The sequence below is a fragment of the Pinus tabuliformis genome, chromosome 5_2, assembly GCF_031772625.1.
Source record: "Pinus tabuliformis cultivar Carrire ecotype Pingquan chromosome 5_2, CPIR1, whole genome shotgun sequence".
Classification (NCBI taxonomy): domain Eukaryota; kingdom Viridiplantae; phylum Streptophyta; class Pinopsida; order Pinales; family Pinaceae; genus Pinus; species Pinus tabuliformis.
The window spans coordinates 470755536-470770038 of NC_142306.1; positions in this window are offsets into that span (position 1 = coordinate 470755536).

A 14503-nucleotide genomic window follows, 5' to 3' on the forward strand; every position below is an offset into this window, starting at 1 on the left:
GTGTGGTTTTTGACGTCTAGTGCTATGCATGGTAGGTTTTGCTGATGATATAGTCCTCTCTCAAAGTTCCTCTCATCCGCTCTCTGTGAATTTGGTTTCAAACTTAGTTAAAAGCTTTCAAGCTTAGTTAAAATCCCTTACAGTAGTCTTGGGATTAGTCTACATTATCTTTTTGGTGTATTTTTCTAAGCAACTATGCTATTTTGACAAAGAATGGCAAGCTGTATGGGAGGCTCTAGCAGTAGGTCTATCTCTCAATCCAGGCATTTGTTAGGATGGAACTCCATGGCAGCGTTGTTCGACAAGGAAGTTAATGTTAAAAAAGAGATTCAACCACTTAAATGTTAGGAATTTGGGGTCAAAACTTACTTTTCAAATTCTGAAGTGGGTAATCAGGAATTCAAATAGATTCCAGACCATGCCAAATTTCAAAAGAGAACATTGCCCTTTCTTCATTATGTTACAGGTTACAAATAGTTGGACTCCCTATTTTGTTTGGTCATTCACCACAAATAAGTGGACCATTATAAGATATTTGTAAAACAAGAAGATTTGAAATTCCTTCTGAGAAGCATTAGCCAATTTTTGGATGATATTCTACTTCGTTTAAAAAATAGAGAAATAAATTGTCTCGGACTCAAATTCTGACTCATAGAACATTTCTGACACTCCAGTCGTGATCAATGCTCCATCGGTCAACATTGCACCACATCTCAACACTGCTCCTCTAACAAATGGAGAGTCTCTGTTTGTGGTATTTATCTTCGACTAGATGTATCAGCTTAGTAGCAACTTTTTTGCAGTTTTTTCAGGATTATCGACACACTTATGGTTTGGTGGACCACAGCAACATCATGGTGAATCCACGTCGGTTCCAACTCCCCTTCATGATATCTCTTTGTTATGTTGTTCTCTGTTTGGGTTTCTTTTTGGCTGGTTCTGGACACATTTAATGGCATTCCCTGAGTAATGTCTAATTTGGCATTGGTAAAGGATGGTCTAGTTAATTTTTTGGAGGAAAAATGCTCTCTGGGTCGATATACATCGCTCTGGTCAAGAGTGTTTTGCACTTTTAGATGACCCCGGTCATATCTTTGTAATTCTTGTAAATATCTTTTGATTAATTTATGTATTTTTTTAAATATTTTTTTGATTAATATAAGATATGTTTCAATTTAATATATATACTAATACTAAATAAATAAATCACCTCAAGTGTCTTAGGTATAATATTAAGTAATACTTAATATTTCTCATGAAAACATAATTTCCATCTCTTGTTTTATATGTCTTAATCAAATTTATGTTTAAATTAAGTAGTGATAAATTTATGTTTAAATTAACTAGTGAAAGCTGTTATATAGATTGAATCAATTATATTGGATGGACATCAATATGTACAGTTTATTCAAATTTTTAATTAACTAGCATATATTCATTTTAAGTATCGATCTAACATGAACTGAGAGATCAAATTTCTTCACATATAAACTTTTGTAGAGTGCAAAATGCAATATGTTATTTTTCATTGTTTAAATTGTACTTTTAAATGCTAAATAATATATATATAAAACCAAATAAAAATTTTAACATCTGATTCACACATTTTTTTTTTAATTAATAACATATTCATTTTTTTTAATTATAACTAATATTATTTCTTTTTATTTAAAATATAATTTTATTTTATATTTTATTTAAAAAACACCGACCAACTGATAAACTTACACCTCCCTGGTATTCACTGTAAATTTAGCATTCCACTCAATCAACTTAAAAATGTTATGGAAAATCAAGATCACTTACTGAAAAAAGTGTACAACCTAGTTATTACTTACTCAGCCGCGTCCATTTCCCGCCGTATATTGTATGCGTCTTCACACTGCATTTTTTAAAATGGCAGACCATGCATGAATAAAGTGCTGTGCCTGCTTATTACTTGACAATGCGTCCTTTTTCAACCTTAAATTCGATGTGTGTTCACACTGCATTTTTGAAAGTATATGGAAAAACAAACGAAAAACAATAATTCAAATGGCAAGTGATGTCATGGTTACCGCAAAATAATTGTCAGTGCGGACTGATTTAATTATTTTGTAATTGTTGTTTCATTCTGTCTATCATGTAAAAATTAATGAATGAGATGAAAAAGAGTGTAGTAATAATTGGCTCATGGTTACTGCAGACAATAACAATAATTAACGGTCGGGACTAATTTAATTATTCTGTAGTTGTTCTTTCATTCTGTCTATAATGTAAAATGTAATTATTCTTCAATTGCCCATAATCTTCCAACCATTAACGGATTCACCAACACATAATCTTGTAAATATTGTAAACCTCCTTGTTCATCTATAACTACTATTTTAAAATACCATAAAAGGTCACTTGTCACTTGTGGTGTACTTATTTTATCATTTGATGACAGATGACTTTGTTAATATATTTATAGTTTAGTATGCACAAAGTATAAAGGTTAAGTTTGCTATTGACATATAAATTCTAATATGATGAGGAGTTAGTGAACCCATTCATATTCACATAATCTTGTAAATGTCATTTTAAGGGACCATAAATATCTGTCAATTATTGTGAACCTCCTTGTTCATCGATAAACTACCATTTTAAGATACCATAAAAGGTCACTTATGGTGTACGTATTTTATCATTTGATGACATAAGCCTTTGTTAATATATTTATAGTTTAGTATGCACAAAGTATAAAGGCTAAATTTGCTATTGAAATGTTTGACATATAAATTCTAATATATATTTTATATATTATATTTGTTACTCTGTTAAATAGTGGAGATTTTGAATCAAAATTTTTATTTATAAATGGAAATATTAAATAAATAATTTATTTATAAATTACAACTATATACACTTGAATTAGCATATATATAAATAAGATTGGTTTATATATTTTGTATTTTAAGTTTCATTTCTCAAATACCACAACTTTTAATGGTTTAAATAGTTACAATCAAAATATAATATTATTTTATAGATATCGTTGGCATATCACATAAGAAGTAAATTAACTAAATTAAATTAAAACTTACAACAACACAATTTCTATAAAGAAATATAACTTACAAGAAATTTTTGTCATAAGAAAAATAGGCTTAATTATTGGTCTATATGTGCATTATAATGCAAAAATTTATTTGCAAAAGAGGACATAAATAACATTATCTTTCATCAATATATATACTAACATTTGCACCAAAGGGTGCAAAGACATGGCAATAAAAGTGTAGTCGAATGTAGATTGACCTAGAGGTAGTGTTGTAGGAAAGAAGGTTGAGGTTGTGGAAGGCATAAAGAATCAGGAGGCGAGGTGATGGGGGGAATGGGAAGGAATCGGTAAAGTAGAGGGTTGGGTGTGGGAAATGGTTGTGTTATCAAAATCTCGCGAGTTTTCGGGGCAATCAGATGCCTTCATAGAAGCACTGCGGAGATAGAGATAGCCACAAACTAATAGGGAAGACAATGAATCAAGCAAGTAAAGACTTAGAAATTAAATTCTTTGAAATAGTGAGACGAAAGTGGAAAAACACATATATGGAAATGTTGAGACACATCCTATCATATTGATTTTCTATAATTATGCTTTGATCAATCCATGAGCTCATCAAGTCCCCACTCTTCACCAACTCTAACATGTGTATTCATGGCATGACATTGCAAGTAGCGAAATAGTTTGTCATTATATCCATAATGATGTGTGTTTGCCACATCTACATTGCAAACAACATATACATGGTAGACTCTGCCAGCATGAGTAAGCACAAGGTCTTTCGTTGATTCCTTGATTATTGAAATGAGTTTATAGTTTCATATTGGAATAACTATGATGGAGAAGCATCTGAGCATCTTAGTGAAAAAGAAGCTAGAGAAAGAAGACACGTGGACAACCAGACCAACCGTGAACAGAATTCAGTTAGTGAACAAATTTCAGTTAAAAATTCAGTTAAAACTGCCATGTATGTATAATGAGATATTAAGAATTCATTGGTGCATCACGATAAAGGAACCTGTGCATGTGAGGGAATGTAAGGAAGAGGATACAATGTAGTTGCGGGAGAATTCGTGATTAAGGCTGAGATGCCTTAAATTGTAACCAAGTTTCTAAATAATGGAAATGTGTCTTTATGAATTTATGTCTGTGTATCTTTTGCTTGAATTGTTTGCCAGCGGTTTGGGTTTTCAGTCTGGGACAAGGACATCGATAGGGGAAGGCCTTGACTTGTATTGGATCCGCCCAGTTGACCAAGGAATGATCCATTTCCAGCATCATCTTTATTAGACCCTCCAGAGGTCGATGCGCCAAAGACGAAGCTGAAGTCAATTCCATTTGGAGATGCTCGCCCCCAGGAGGAGGTTTTTGCTAAAGGGGTGATGATTGGAAGAAAGTGGACTCAGAGATTGAGATCAGAACCTCCAGTCGTCCCACTAGCTCATACTTGAGCTACCTGCAAAGTCCTCTCACTGATGTTGCACCCCCTCAGGCTCGTCCTAAGGTTAATCTCTTTGGAGATACGAAATCACGTGAAGTTTTGCTGGAACAGAAGGGAAAGGATTGGCGCAAAATGGATTTTGAGCTGGAGTATCGTGGAGTAAATAGACCTGAGACAGAGGAGTGGCAACAAGAATCCATAGAAGCAACAGTAGAAAATTACCTCAAAAAGAAAGCACGTGTGTGGATGAAGAATGACGAGAACGTCATCATGCATTATCACCTGGTTTGTTCTGGTGAAAGCCTTCAGTATTCCAAGAACAAAGCACAGTTCTTGAAAATATGAATGACTCATTGACCCATAAGGCAAGCGAGACCGTGAGTAGCATTTATAATAGGCTTCGTGGGCCCATAACCCACAGGCCTCAAGAATGATTTATTGGGGAAATGAGATTTTGGTTCAACCCCAAAATGGTGTCCCCTTCAAGTGGTATCAGAGTGGGAAATGATTTCCTACGGAAAGGATTTTTTTCATGCGAAGAAAGAAGAGGTATAGTTTTGCTAAAGATTTGTAAGCTTGTAATTTTTATTTTATTTTGTGAAGGTGAGAAGATTGCAGCAGACCTAGAGCAGGAGTGCTCAATTGGTTTGAGAGGAGAGAACCACAGAGATGGCTGAAGACTAAGCTCAAGAGAGAAGCTTGGAAGGCAACTGGTAGTAGGGAGGACTTGCTATTGCAAAGGTTTGGTTGCAGCTCACAGAAGACCATGAAGGCAGTTCCACTGAAGAAGTGAAACAGTGGGTAGAATTGCTAAGGACAAGGAAAAGCATATGACTAGGAGGTCATAAATTTTTGTACCTCAGGAGTCTGATGCAGGAGCATCCGAGCATCTTAATGAAAAAAAACTAGAGAAAGAAGACACATTGACAGCCAGGCCAACCGTGAACAAAATTCAGTTAGTGAACAAATTTCAGTTACAAATTCAGTTAAAACTGCCATGTATGTATAACAAGATAATAAGAATTCGTGGGTGCATCAGGAAAAAGGAACATGTGTGTGTGAGAGAGTGTAAGGAAGAGGATACAATGTAGTTGCAAGAGAATTCATGATTAAGGTTGACATGCCTTAAGTTGTAACCGGGTTTGTAAATAATGGAAATGCATCTTTGTGAATTTATGTCTGTGTATCTTTTGTTTGAATTTTTTTCCAGTGGTTTTGGTTTTTAGTCCAGGACAAGGAAAACGAGAAGGGAAGGCCTTAGTTTGTATTGGATCTACCCAGTTGTCCAAGGAACGATCCATTTCTGGCATCATCTTTATCAGACCCTCCAGAGGTCGATGCACCAAAGACGAAGCCGAAGTCAAGTCCGTTCGAAGATGCTCGCCCACGAGAGGAGTTTTTGGCTAAAAGGGGCAATGATTGGAAGAATGTGGACTTGGAGATTGAGAGCAGAACCTCCAATCATCCCACCAGCTCACACTCGATCCACCCGTAAAGTCCTCTCACTGAGGTTGCACCCCCTCGGCTCGTCCTAAGGTTAATCCCTTTGGCGATGCGAAACCACATGAAGTTTTGCTGGAACAAAAGGGAAAGGATTGGCAAAAAATGGATTTTGAGCTGGAGCATCGCGGAGTAAACAGACCTGAGACAGAGAAGGAGCGATAGCAAGAACCTGTGGAAGCAATAGCAGCAAAGAACCCCGAAAATAAAGTGCGTGTGTGGATGAAGAACGACAGGAATGTCATCATGCATTGTCACCTGGTTTGTTCTGGCGAAAGCCTTCATAATTCCAAGAACAAAGCACAGTTCTTGAAAATATGAATGACTCATTGGCCCATAAGGCAAGTGAGACCGTGAGTAGCGTTTCTGATAGGATTTGTGGGCCCATAATCCACAGGCCTCAAGAATGATATATTAGGGAAATGGGTTTTTGGTTGAACCCTAAAATCTCGTCCCCATCAAACTATATCTATAACATAATTAGGTCAAGAAAGTCTGTAATTTTATTTCTTGAAGTTACACATTACATGATCTTGTTTCCTATAGATCAAGGAAGTGCTTCAGTGATGACCTAATGAAAAATGGAATTTGTTAAAATTACTTCTTTGGTAACCAAGAATTTTCCAGAATAAATTGCAAAAACCTTAGAAACCATACAACAAAATACTAATCAGATGAATTTTAACTCTGCCTTTATAAAGTTGTCCCTTTATAAAGTTTCAATGGCATATTATAGGTCTATGCCATAGGCAAGACTATCTTTTTTATCACTCCTAAAATGGGGTTCTGAACAAATATTATGAAGACACTCTTGACATATGAATAAGGGCTTTGAAAATGGACTAATTCATATCAACTAGTGTTATTAGGTAGTGTTTTATGCCACTTCTCCATCGATCATTAGAGACAAATATGGTATCTTAAGGCTTGGAATTATAATGTCTTGCATTGTGAGATCCTCTAACGTAGGGTATATGCCCTTGTGATTCTCAATATATTGTAGCCCTAATGCGAGAAACATTTGAAGGATTGTAAAGTTGGCGGGTTTCAAATTCCCCTTGTATAATTGTTCCAAGGCTAGGATCCAAAATACTAAGTTAATTTTTTGGAGGACAAATGCTCCCTGGCTCTATACGCATAGCTCTAGTCAAGAGCGTTTTACACTTTAGATGACCCCGGTCATATCTATGTATTTCTTGTAAATATCTTTTGATTAATAGAAAAATTGTGTCAATTTAATATATAATAATAATAATAATAATAATAATAATAATAATAAATAAATCACCTCAAGTGTTTTAGGCATAATATTAAGTAATACTTAATATTCTCATGAAAACATAATTTTCATCTGTTGTTTTATATGTTTTTGTCAAATTTATGTTTAAATTAACTAGTGAAAACTGCTATATAGATTGAATCAATTATATTGGATGGGCATCAATATGCATAGTTCATTTGAAATTTTTAATTAACTATCATATATTCATTTTAATTACTGATCTAACATGAACCGAGAGATCAAATTTCTTCACATACAAACTTTTTTAGAGTGCAAAATACAACATGTTATTTTCATTGTTTAAATTGTAATTTTGAATGTTAAATAAAGTATATATAAAATCAAATAAAAAATTTAATGTTTGATTCACATTTCTTTTTAATTTCTAATTACTAACATATTCATTTTTTTAAATTATAATCAATATTATTTTTTTATTTAAAATATAATTTTATTTTATTTTTTATTTTAAAAAATCACTAAAATAACTTATAAACTTAAACATGCCCTCGTGCTCACTGTAAATTTAGAATTCCACTCAATCAACTTAAAAATGTTATAGAAATTCAAGATCACTTACTGAAAAAAGTGTACAACCTAGTTATTACTTACTCAGCCGCGTCCATTTCCCGCCGTAAATTGTATGCGTCTTCACAATGCATTTTTTAAAATGGCAGATCATGCCATGAATAAAGTGCTGTGCCTGCTTATTACTTGACAATACGTCCTTTCTCAACCTTAAATTCGATGTGTGTTCACACTGCATTTTTGAAAGTATATGGAAAAACAAACGAAAAACAATAATTCAAATGGCAAGTGATGTCATGGTTACCGCAAACAATAACAATAATTGTCAGTGCTTAATTATTTGTAGTTATTCTTTCATTCTGTCTACAATGTAAAAATTAATGAATGAGATGAAAAAGGGTGTATTAATAATTGGCTCGTGGTTACTGCAGACAATAACAATAATTATCAGTCGGGACTAAAATGTAATTATTCTTCAATTGCCCATAATCTTCCAACCATCAGCACATAATCTTGTAAATGTCATTTTAAGGCACCATAAAAATCTGTCAATTATTGTGAACCTCCTTGTTCATCTATAAACTATTTTAAGATACCATAAAAGGTCACTTATGGTGTACGTATTTTATCATTTGATAACAGATGCCTTTATTAATATATGTATAGTTTAGCATGCACAAAGTATAAAGGCTAATTTGGTATTGACATGCTTGACATATAAATTCTAATATGATGAGTTGGTGAACCCATTCTAATATGATGAGAAGGTTAAATTCTTCAAAAATAATCTGTTAAAATTTAATATATATTTTATATATCATATTTGTTACTCTGTTAAATAGTGGAGATTTTAAATCAAAATTTTTATTTATAAATGGAAATATTGAACAAAGATTTTATTTATAAATTAGAACTATATACACTTGAATTAGCATATATATAAATAACATTAGTTTATATACTTTGTATTTTAAGTGTCATTTCTCAAATACCACAACTTTTAATGGTTTAAATAGTTACAATCAAAATATAGTATTATTTTATGGATATCATTGGGATATCACATAGAAATAAATTAAAGTAAATTAAATTAAAACTTACATCAACACAATTTCTATAAAAGAAATATAACTTACAAGAATTTTTTGTCATAAGAAAAATAGACTTAATGATTGGTCTATATGTGCATTATAATGCAAAATTTTATTTGCAAAGGAGCACATAAATAACATTATCTTTCATCAATATATAAACTAACATTTGCACCAGAGGGTGCAAAGACATGGCGATAAAAGTGTAGACGAATATAGATTGATGTAGAGATAGTGCTGCAGGAAAGAAGGATGAGGTTGTGGAAGGCATGAGGAATCAGGAGGCGAGGTGATGGGGGGAATGGGAAGGAATCAATAAAGTAGAGGGTTGGGTGTGGGAAATGGTTGTGTTATCAAAATCTCGCGAGTTGCCAGGGCGATCAGATGCCACCATAGAAGCACTAAGGAGATAGAGATAGCCACAAACTAATAGGGAAGACAATGAACCAAGCAAGTAAAGACTTAGAAATTAAATTCTTTGAAACAGTGAGACGAAAGTGGAAAAACACGTATATGGAAAAGTTGACACACATCCTATCATATTGATTTTCTATAATTATGCTTTGCTCAATCCATGAGCTCATCAAGTCCCCACTTTTCACCAACTCTAAGAGGTGTATTCATGGCATGACATTACAAGTAGCGGAATAGCTTTTCATTATATCCATAATGATGTGTGTTTGCCACATCCAAATTGCAAACAACATATACATGGTAGACTCTGCCAGCATGAGTAAGAACAATGTTTTTCTTTGATTCCTTGATTACTGAAACAAGTTTATAGTTTCCTATTGGAATAACTATATCTATAACATAATCAGGTCAAGAAAGTCTACAATTTTTATTTCTTGAAGTTACACACTAGATGATCTTGTTTCCTATAGATTAAGGAAGTGCTTCAATGATGACTAATGAAAAATTACATTTGTTCAAATTACTTCTTCGATAACCAAGAGTTTTCCAGAATAAATTGCAAAAACCTTAGAAACCATACAACAAAATACTAATCAGATGAATTTAAACTCTGCCTTTATAAACTTGTCCCTTTATAAAGTTGCAATGGCATATTACAGGTCTATTCCTTAATACTCTGCTAATTCATAGGCAAGACTATCTTTTCTATCACTCCTAAAATGGGGTTCTGAACAAATCTTATGAAGACACCCTTGGCCTATGAATAAGGGCTTGGAAAATGGACTAATTCATATGGACTAGTGTTATAATGTAGTGTTTTATACCACTCCTCCATCAATCATTAAAGAAAAAACTGGTATCTTGAGGCTTGGAATTATAATGCCTTTCATTGTGAGATCCTCTGACCCAGGGTATATGCCCTTGTGATTCTCAATATATTGTAGCCCTAATACGAGAAACATTTGAAGGATTGTAAAGTTGGCTGGTTTCAAATCCCCCCTTGTATAATTTTTCCAAGGCGAGGATCCAGAATACTAATTATGAATTGTGGGCTTACATGTAGTAGAAAAGTGAATTCTAATAGAGAGATAGTTAAAATTATTTAACATTTCCAAAAATATAAAGAAAATAAGTATTTGGCATTTTTAAAAATACTTGTGTGCAGTTCATAATTTCAACCCTTCAATAAATTATTTGTCAATTCATTCAAATGATATTAGTGGACTTGGACCATGAAAATTCACAAGAAACTCAAATTGCAGGCCATCCTCCATTTTTCTCTCAACATGTATAAACAGTGGATGAAATAATAGACATATTCCATTGAAGTTTTTTCAATCTATATAGAGGATCATGGCCAACCTCATGCTTGGATACATTTCATGTTCATTATTACTCAATTATTGTCATTAATATTTCAAGTAGCCATAAAGTTTTAAAAGTAGTAGTTTAGAAGTGCCTTTACCATAAGAACCGGATCAAATAGGAAACTGAAAATACTTTTAGCATTCCATTTGCCAACTTCCAAATGACTCCCCTATATTTTAAATCTCATTCAATTAAAAATGTGTATAGCTCGGGTTTAGCTTCATACTATACGCGATTCATTCCAGAAGTATTAATATAACACAACCACAATCATCCAAACGTGAAAGATCAATGCCACAATATGAATCTCTTTCTTTTATTATTTATATCTTTATTATTGAATTCATTTCTCTCAACATATCTAAACAGTAGATGTAATAACATCAATATTGTTTTGAAGTTTTTTTATTCTACATTGAGGATTATGTCCAATTAAAAGCATCTAAAGTAGCACAAGGTTTGCCTTTCAACTCATAAATTATAAACACATTGAATAATTGCTTAATTCAAAAAAAAAAAATTGGTAAATTCGCACCTGAATTCCAACCATTACACATTCAATTAGCGAGAATTAACACAAAATGTCAATTAAAAGACGAATTTGAATGAACTAGTATTCTGACCTAATTAATGAAATGAAAAATGAAATATGTTTATTTACTAAAGTAAACAAAACTTAGAATCAATATATAGTGTACTTATTTTCATTAGGGCTTCACAACTTGGAATTTCCCCATGGAAATGATGTAAGAACTTAGCTTTAAAAATAAGTTGGTAAGAAACAAGAAGTTGTGATTAGAATGATAATTGATATATACACAGGACAATGGTGGTGAATATCTCAATGAACGGAAAATTAATTGGTATTGAGAGTCTACACTGTTTTAAACCTCATAAAGGACTTGTACCTTCTAATATTACAATTTTGGGAGTCATGATTATTTCCTTGCTTGAGACCCATCTATGGTATCAAGAATCAAGGTTCCTATTCCTGAGAGAAGAGAATTATAGTGTAGTTGTGGGTTCAAGAAGTAGAAATATTGTTCTTGAAGAGGACCGACTGCAACTATATGACCTTCATGACTTTTATTTCTCTATTAAAGCAGTTGCATTTATTATTAAGATAACATAAATTTACGACTAAAGAAACATGCATTCATTTGAATCAATTCTCTTTAAAGTTTGTTGTTTCACTTGTTAGTGGTTAGCTAATATGATAGAGTTGTCACATTATTAGTTCAATTGAAAATAAGGACTTGTTAATGTAAAGCTAACATTCATAAGTAGTTTGTAAAGTCACTCTCTTCCCCATCATCTTCACAAGTATTAAAAGACCAAGAAAATTGAAAAACTATAACTTTTTGGCACATACATGTTACATCTTAATCCACTGATAGATTACATCTTCAAATTGTGAATCACTTGAAGCTTGCTCACCCTTGTAGATACATATTATTTGCATTTATGAATTAATAGACTAAAAATTGGCGTACAATGCTGAGAAATATTCTTAGTTAAAGACTTAAACATTAACATCTCCCAAAACAAAAAAGAGAGCAAAAATAATTAATTTCATAGTCCTGCCATTAATGTGCTCTTATGTCCTTTTGATCTTTGAAAAAATTCTTGTTTTTGAAAAGTAGGTACTTTGTGCACCACTCCCAAGATGAGCCCCATGAGCCTATGGGTTTGTAAGTTCAATCCCTTGCAATGCAATCAAAGCACAAAATAGCTCTATCAGTATCTATAAGAAAAAATTAAGATCAACAAATCTCACTAAAAGGCTAAGTTTCTTCTTAATCTAAAACAAGCAACCAATGGATTGTAAATAAGACATTTTCTAGGATCGATTCCAAATTTTTTGAAAGAGAAAGCAGAACATTGAGATAGAATTGGGACAATGAATCATTTTATTCATGTATTCCATTTTTATTAAGAAGATGATTCCAAACTTTTTGAAAGAGAAAGCAGAACATTGCAATAGAACTGGGACAATTAATCATTTTATTCATGTATTCCATTTAGTAATAATAAGATGATAATGCTGGAATATTTGTCAAGTACAAACCTAAACAAGGGTAAATGGCACACTTGAGGTCAAACTTGATGTTGCATCACTACTACCATATTTCTTCTCCTTAAATCTGTCAAATAATAAAATGCATCACACATCAATTTACATAAAATGATAAAACCAATTTATAATGCACCATTTAAGATATAGTAAAATATTCCATATTGATATACTTAGAAACAAAATATAACAATAGTTTCACAAGTTATTTTGTTTCTCCAACATAACCTAGTAAGCATAGTTTCACAATAGATCAACCTAAATGTAAGACTTATATATGATACACAACTCATTTCATTAGAATAATGCATCCACATACTATTTCGTCATCCATGTATACCTACTAACCTTTTTTCCACTTTATTCCACTTTAATGGTAAACTTACTCTAGCCAAAAGATACTTAATTTTCCACTTCCAGCTTAGCCCAACATACCATAACCTTCCCTCAACCCATCTCATGTTGTTCAAAAGAACAATGAAAATAACAAGTAGTATAACTAAACAAATTTTGTTGAACAATGAAAATAACAAATAGTATAACTAAACAAATTTTATTCTTAACCATGTTTGCATAACATCCTTTGAAGTTTAATGAAGAAACAATAAAGTAAATACTAATCAGCAAACTTTGCCTATATCTTCATCTTAATCAAATATAATTAATCAATTTTATGATTTACCACTTAATAACAATTTAACTAATTATACAATCAGAAAAGTAAGCAAAAATCTCAGACACATTCAAGGTTCAATTCTTTTGTGGATGAGGATTTATTTAATGAGCTAGAGATCAACTCCAAATTGCATCAGATTTGCAACCTTTCACATGTCTTTTATAGCATACATGTCAACATGCAAAGAATATTAGTAAATACCACCATACGCTAGTGCTTCCCTTGTTCAGAATTTTACCAAGAATACATGCTTTTTTTTCTTCCAATTAACATTGGAATACTTTATCTGCAAACTATTTGGTTAGATTAAGGGATTCTAGGTACGTTTCTTTCATCTTTCTTAGCCTGCGACCACCTCACTTCTTTTTGGGTTCAGAATCTGGAACAGGTAGCGGCTTTAGCTTCTTTGCAGGTGGAGGGTACAAAAAAACAATGGTTGAAACAATCTGCATTGTCAAATACGTAGTGGAAAAAAGGGGCTTCCTGAATATGCTTCACAATCTTCTCGACCAAGGAATAAAACAAAGAGAAAAAATCATAATTTCTCCAGAGGATATATACCACCCGACAAAAAATAATCTTCCTGACTTTTCTAGAGAATTCGAAAACCAATTAATCAAATTTCATCAAATCCTATCCGAAAATAAAGACACATCTATACAATTGCATCTTGCATCAAATACTTCCAAAAGGTACAAATTATTAGATTTTGATTTATTTTTACTAGCGTACCTCAAATATTGAATCTCTAATTCATTCTTTGATCTTCTCAAACATAACTGGTGAACAAAATTTCATTTCCTCGGCACAGGTTAGCCCATCTGCACAGATGGACAACAAGATCATTTTGCTATTTTCCTTTTTCCCTGTTTGAAATTTGGTTACATTGTTGGTTAATACATAAGATTTTCCATTTTAAGTACTATTCTTACATGAAATTATAGATATGGGCACACTATGTTTCCAATTAGAAGACAATCTCACAACTTTAACCACATAATTCTTAAATAAAAGTGCAGGTTCCACTTTGTAGTGAATTGGTCAGCATTGGAACTCTTGCAAGTGTTAACTACTAGGATTTGCAGGTTCAAAAATGTTTTCTGGAAA